A 7,579-nucleotide genomic window follows, 5' to 3' on the forward strand; every position below is an offset into this window, starting at 1 on the left:
AGTAAATTTAACTTTGTGAATTTTGTAGCACCCGACGGATAATCAATTGTAGTCCTGATGGATGATTCAATATAGTCCCGAGGATGACTGACTGATATCCATCGGGTGAGTAGCTTATGTAACAATAAGTACTGTAGCACATTTCTGCAAACAACTTTGTATGGATTCTGTAATAGCTTATGAATCATGTAGACTGCTAGTAGATGGGCAGAATAGGTTGATTAAATGTATATCTTGTAATTCTGCACAAATGAAATGGAGTCAAGTGATAAATGGCTACCCGACCGATGATCAACAAAGCTACCTGACGGATGATCAACAAGGCTACCTGACGGATAACAAGCATGTACCCGACGGATGATCAATTCAAATATCTGTTGACAGTGACAACATAGTCACATGCGTCGAGTGTTTGCAAAAAGGAATGTGGCAGCCTGTTTAGCAGGGTTTTGAGAACAAAGAAGCACTGCCATTTCCATGCTATTTTGAAGATATTCAAAGATGCTGGAATAGAGTAGTGAAGCAGCATGGAGTTAGACTTGATAGGTTTTATTTTATTATCTTTTCTTATTACCTTGTAAACTTGGTGATATATAAACCAAGTGTAGCAAGTAGAACAACTAACTAACTAGACTAAGAAAACACATTCTCAGAGAAACATTTATAAGATGTATCCTGTATCATTTCTCTGTAAGTTTAGTTGTTCATATTTGTAACTGCAGCTGTCAGCTATTCAAGCTTCACAGGGTTCTCTCGATATATATATATATATATATATATATATATATATGGTGGATACATTCAAATCCTCCAGAAAGTTTAAAAGACCTGTGTTTTTATTACTTGTGTTTTGATATATATAATTCTTTCATTCCGCACTTTGCAAATCAAACACTTATATATCATTGAGTTAGAACAATTTTAAAAATCTTAAAAAGTAGCCAGCATTACATTCAACCCCCCTTCTGTAATTCTTGTTGTGTTTTTAGGAAATAACATATATATATACATATATATATATATATCGAATGAGAACCCTGTGAAGCTTTGAATAGCTCACAGCTGCTTACAAGTTTGAACAACTGAACTTACATATAAATGCTACAGAATACAGCTTGAAAATGTTTCTCTGAATATGTGTGTGCTTAGAATCACCCACCATTTACCGTTAGGTTGTAGAGGAGATGTGGACAACTGCAGTGTACAACTCAACAGACAAGACCATCACTTTCACTCTAAAAGGTAAGCAGTTTTGCATAAACAGTGATATCATCAAAGCATGCTTTAGGATTCCTGATAATACTGTAACTGCTCCACACACAGACACAGACATTGTTAACATACTTAATTCTATGGGCTATACACTCACTACTTCTAAGTTAAGTGAAATTAGAAGGTTAGGTTTTAGGAAATAATGAAGTTATCTGTGTGATGTAGTAACTAAAGTGTTTTCTGGTAAGATTAGCAACTTTGATTGTATCAATATATCCATGCTCAACATGCTTTACATGCTAGTTACTGATAAATATTTCAATTTCAGTGACTTGGTTTTGTTTGGGTTAGGCTTTAAGTTAGGAGAACTTAATAAGAAAGGTAAAAGTGTCTATTATGCTAGATTCTTAATGATGCTTGCTAACCATCTTATTGAGAATATTGAGATTGAGAACCCAACCAACAAGCTGAATTGTTGGGTTCAAGAAAGAATGATTATTGCATATTTGAATAGAGCAAATCATCACAGGGAGGTGCCCTTGTACTACTTTCCAGTAGTGGAGGGACCTCAGGTAAGTGAGGTAATTTCTACTGTCTCTACTCTTCCAACCTCACACATTTCTTTGCATTCTAGTGTAGCTATGACATCTGTGTCAATGACCCAATAGATGCCTACCCAAGCTACCAAACCAGCAAAAGTTTCTAAATCCAAAGCTAAGAAAGCACCCTCTGATTTCTTTCAAAAGAAATCAGTTGTAAAATCTACTAAACCTAAAGAGGGGAGTGTGAAGGAGGGTAAGAAAGGTGAGGTACAGGGTGAAAATCAAAGAAGCCCTAAGGATAAGGCTGGTGAGAAGAGTGTACCCAAACCTAGCCACACCACAGTTTCCCAACAAATTGTGGTTGTTAATAAGGATATTAGCTCATTATTGGTTTCATCCTCCCAAAAGGGTGTTACCATTGAAAAAAGCTCCCAACCAGGAGCACAGGCCAAGAGGGGTAGGGACACTTGTTCACCAGAAACTTATGCTAGAAAGAAAAGATCAAAAACCTTTGGGGATGCACATGGCTCACACACTGTGCAAACTGGTGCAAAAGACCCAGTCACCGCACCTTCTCAAAGTCAGGTTGATGTGGCTCCAATAAATATGGAATCACAGCCAAAATCTCTCATAATTAAAGCACCTGATACACCAAATTCTCCCACACACTCACTGGATGTTGACATGATTAATACGTCACTTCCAAATTCTCCATCTTTAACTCTCTTGGAGAAGCCAAAAATCCAAGCAAGTGAGCATCATCTTTTAGATGATTTGTTGGCTCATTTACCATTTCTTTCTGAGGCTGTTGAGACATCTGTGCCTAAATTATCATCAATCTGCACAGAGTCCATAATAGTCTCCACTACAAACTCAATTATTTCTTCTATCCCGATGGATATTTATCATCCGTCGAGTAATGATTGTATCCCGACGGATAAGCTTAATAGCAGTCATCCGTTGGATAGCCAAACTGCTATCCGATGGATATTCCTCATCCGTCGGGTGTCTCTGCACAACTTCAAATTCCATCAATTCTTACAAGTGCAGAAGACTTAGTAGTAGTATAATCACTCTTAGGACTGAGGGAATGGAGTGAATTGAGTGAGAGTCTGGGTTGCTCCTAGGAAAAAGGAGAGAAAAAGAGTGATCTAATGCAATCCATTTCTTCAGAACTAGCAAAAGTGAGTGAGAGGAGTCCCGCCTTAGATGGTGAAGGTGAGGTTGTGAGGGTGGGGAGCCAAGGGGAGCCCTTGATGCAAAAAGAGAGAGAAAATGAGAGAAATGCAGGTACAGGAGGGATAAAGCTGAAGATCATTTCTAGTGAGTCAATGCATACCAATGATGCAGATATTGAGAGACTATCTCAGCATCATCAAGCTGTTATAAGTTCCATCACTTTGGATGCTGAGGCATTTACTCATCCTGTTCCAGCATATCAAATTTTGGCTGGACAGGGCAATGAAGATGCAGAAAGGATACTGAACCTGGTGCACACCACCCAGTCAATGCAAAGAGCTAAGGATGCCATCACAGCTATGCCAGCTAGAGCTGATGATGATGTTGACTATGGGACTGGGGAATCTGCTGATTTCTTTGGTGATGCAAGTGAAGAGGGGTCACTGGACATAGGGGGAGAAGTAGGTCCTAGTTCCAGATCTGGTATGCCACCTTGGGAAATTTCAAAGCAGTGTGATGAACACTATTTCAAGACCACCCTCATTCAACTTATAAGTCAGACACACTCTGCTCTTCAATCCATAACAAATGCCAGCACTAAGAAGCTTCTACATGCACACCTTGCTTCTCTTCAATTACAACAAATCCAGGGTTTTCAACATACTCGGGATGTCATTTCTATCAAAGGTGAAATTGATCAAATGAAAAGGGACATATCTGAAAGGTTGGATTCTGAACTTCCAGAAGCTACAATGCTTGACATTAAGAGACAACTCAGGAAAAATTCTGATCTTACCACAAAGATAGATTTCTTGGATACCAGAATGACAGCGATGGGAGATTCTTTAACACCTATACATCTACATCAAGCTCAGCAAATTCAACTATAACAACAACTGGTGGTTGCTCAACTCCCCTCCACTTAACAACTTGATGCTAATAAAAAGGGGGAGAAAAGCTCAAGTGAGGGGGAGAAAGGTGCAAGTGAGGGGGAGCCACAGGTAAACATACAAGTCAGCAAAGTGATTGTGCCAACAATTGCTTTCATAAAGCCACCAGCCCTGGACATCATTGATATCATAAATGTGGCAGCAGCAAAACTGAACATAGATGACAAACTGCTAAAGATTGATATAACAACAGCTGAGAAGGAATTGAAAGAAAAGTGGAGAAAGATAGATGCATAGATTCAACAAAAGTTTGGGCCAATTCAGAAACCAGATAAAGTCTTTACTCATCACTCTCAAGTCATAAAAATCTTTGTGAATGACATAAGCATGAACTATCTGAAAAAGGGTCAAAATTCCTACATCAAATCTCCAAAAACAGATTTAATCATGAAGCCTAAAAGAAACTATCCAAAGTTTTCAGACAAGAATCCTATGGATACAGTGTTTGAAATACCTAGGCCAGATGAGAAGAAGTTATTGGCTAGGTCTATTGCATTCTACAAGGATCCAACTGATTCAGTGCTTAAAAGGAGAATTGCTAAAATTTACAGAAATGGTAAGGAGATTTGTGTGGTGGTTGGACACCCACTATTTGTGGAAGCTAAGAAGGAAGAGAAAGAAAGTATCAGGCTAGAAAAGAAGCAAGCTGCCTTGGATGCTAAGAAGCACAGACAAAAGAAGGAGCAAGCTGCTATCTTGGCCAAGCTTCAAGCTGTAAAAACCATAACAGAAACTTCTGCACAACCATGTGTAATTGCTGAATCTCAAGATCTAAAGGTGCAAGTTGAACCTCAACAGACAAAGAAACCTAGATAAAAGCAAAGAATCAAGAGAAAATTGGACTTCAGTGATGAGAAAAAGGAAAATTCTATTCCCAGGAAGCCTACAACTACAACTCAAACATCAAAACCCTTTGTGGTATTTGAAGAATTCAAAGTGGTGGATCCAACAAGGAACATTCATGGTGAGCCCATAATTCCTAAGGATGAACCAGTAGACTGGGATATTTTGCCAATTCCCGAGCTGAACTTTCCTATCTTCAAGGCAAAGAAGACAAAGTCAAGAGCAATCAAGAAAGTGAAACCAGTATCTCTCAAATCCAAGATCTTAACCAAATCCCAACCCACAGTCAACAAGAGAGATCTCATGTACATTTGTGATAGTAAAGAGTTTTCATACTTGAATCTCTACTTGGATGAACTGGAAGAAGTAAGAGGAATTGATGCTTACAGACACCTTCCTGAAAGACTGGTATTTAAATACAAGGGAAGGAAAAAGATAACATGGCCTCTTCATAGGATTCTCCAAGAAAGCCAACCCGTTCTGATTAAAGTCTACTCATCCTTCAAAAAGAATTTTGGATATAATGTGACTGCAAGAAGAATAGTTCTTAAGAGGATTGAGGAGCTTGGGAGTGATAGAGCCAAAGATGTACTTCCAAAAACTCTATCAATTCCCTTCACAGGAAAGAGAGTGCATCTAAGGCCTTATTGGCTGATGGAATTCATGGACAACAAAGGAGTTAGAAGATTCTTCAGATTGGAGGACTAGTTGAGTATCTGTAGCAATGAGACTCTTTTGGAAATGCAAGAAATGATAAATCTCTCAGAAGCTGATGAACTTGAATTCCACAGACAACTTCAGAATCAAATAGAGGAAAATAACAGAAGACTTGGGAAGAAATCCAGACATTCAAGGAGATAGACTTATCTGCTCAGACTAGAGGAGCACCTTGAAAATTGATTGTGAGAACTCTTTGTACACTTTGCTTTGTTCAATTTTCAGTAAAACTTGCAGCACTTATTAGTTTTATCTGCTATTTTTCAATCTGTATCTTTAGGATGTTTTGTTATCATCAAGTTTCTCTTAATTTATGGCTACAATTCCAGTAGACATAAATTGGGGGAGATTATTAGGAATATGTTATATACTTGATGATAAACTAAATAAAACACCTTAGTAGATTTAACTTAGTGAATTTTGTAGCACCAAGTTACCAAGTTAGTGGTTTATATATTACCAAGTTTACATGGTAATAAGACAAGATAATAAAACAAAACATATCTAGTCTAACTCCATGCAACTTCACTACTCTATTCCAGATTCTTTGAATATCTTCACAATTACATGGAAATGGTAATGCTTCTTTGTTCTCAATTTCCTGCTTAACAGGCTGCCATATTCCTTTTGCAAACACTCGACGCAAGTGACTGTGTTGTCACTGTCAACAGATATTTGAATTTGATCATCCGTCGGGTACATATTTGTCATCCGTCGGGTAGCTTTGTTGATCATCCATCGGGTAGCTATTAGTCACTAGACTCTATTTCACTTACACGGAATTACAAGACATCTCATATTTACAATTAATTAACCTATTCTGCATATTCATTAGTAGTCAACATGACTTATATGCTCCTACAGAATCTACACAAAGTTGTTTACAGAAATGTGCTACAGATCTTATTATTAAATAAGATACTCACCCGGTGGATGTCAAATTGTCATCCGTCGGGACTATCATAAATCATTCGTCGAGTGCTACAAAATTTACTAAGTTAAATCTACTAAGGTGTTTTGTTTAATTTATCATCAAGTTCACAATATATTCCTAACAGAAAAGGAGTGGGAATTGATTATGGGAATAATGATTTTGATTTAGATAGGGAAATTTGGGATGTGGGTAAGTAAAATTCGGGAGGGAATTGATTTTGTATTAAAATTCCCGAATTTGGGGTGTGGGTGAGTAAAATTCGGAGTCAATGTCAACTTAGAACCAAGGAAAAAGGAAACTTAAGTAATGAGCTTTGAGATCTATTACCTACAAAGGGGTGACGTCCTTCGACCCCCTAACTGGGTGATCCATGTTATCTGGGATAGGGCCTAATCCATTATAAGGATAAGTATTGACTGGATTGGATTTGAATTAATAAACAGAGGTCCAATGTTGACTTTTGAGCTAGGATGTTTTCTTTTGAAAATCTTTGTAAAACAGCTTCTTTGCTCTAGGCTTGACCTTTGGGCTAGGACTTACCCTAGTCGAGGCCCGATGCCAATTTTTGGGTTAGTACTTTCCTTGGTCGAGACCCAATGATAACCTTTCCTGGTCAAGGCCCAATGCCAACCTGTCTTGATCGAGGCCTAATGCCAACCTTTTGGCTAGGACTTTCCTTGGTCGAGGCCCAATCCCAACCTTCGGGCTAGGACAGTACTCCGCGAGCCCATAGCTTATAAGTCCAATATCTTTAATGCCAACAGGGACTAAGCATACCTTTGGGCTAGAACAAAGCTTATTGGGCTTTTTTCGGGTAATGCTCATAGTCTTCTAGAATCATTTCTGTAATTAAGGCTCAGAACCATTCTTTGGGTTGGTTGTACCATTAGGAGAGTTCATCATATTCTCGAGACATAAAATTAGGTTACATCTAATTTTGGGTGTAACACTAATTAACGTATCATATATATTTATGAATGATATATCTCTTATATTTTATAAATATAAATTTTCATTCTAATAAAAATAAAATTTCATCTAGATATAAAACTAAAATTGTATAAGAAAAAACTGAATTGCACAAGTCAAATTGCACGTTGGAATGCAAAAGACATCAATTACGTATTTTAGTCATAGTTTATTGAAATAAAGTAGCACCAGTTTGTTAAAAAAACTTCGGTAGGATGATGTGCAAAACCACA

Source organism: Apium graveolens, chromosome 6 (assembly GCF_009905375.1).
Source record: "Apium graveolens cultivar Ventura chromosome 6, ASM990537v1, whole genome shotgun sequence".
NCBI classification, from domain to species: domain Eukaryota; kingdom Viridiplantae; phylum Streptophyta; class Magnoliopsida; order Apiales; family Apiaceae; genus Apium; species Apium graveolens.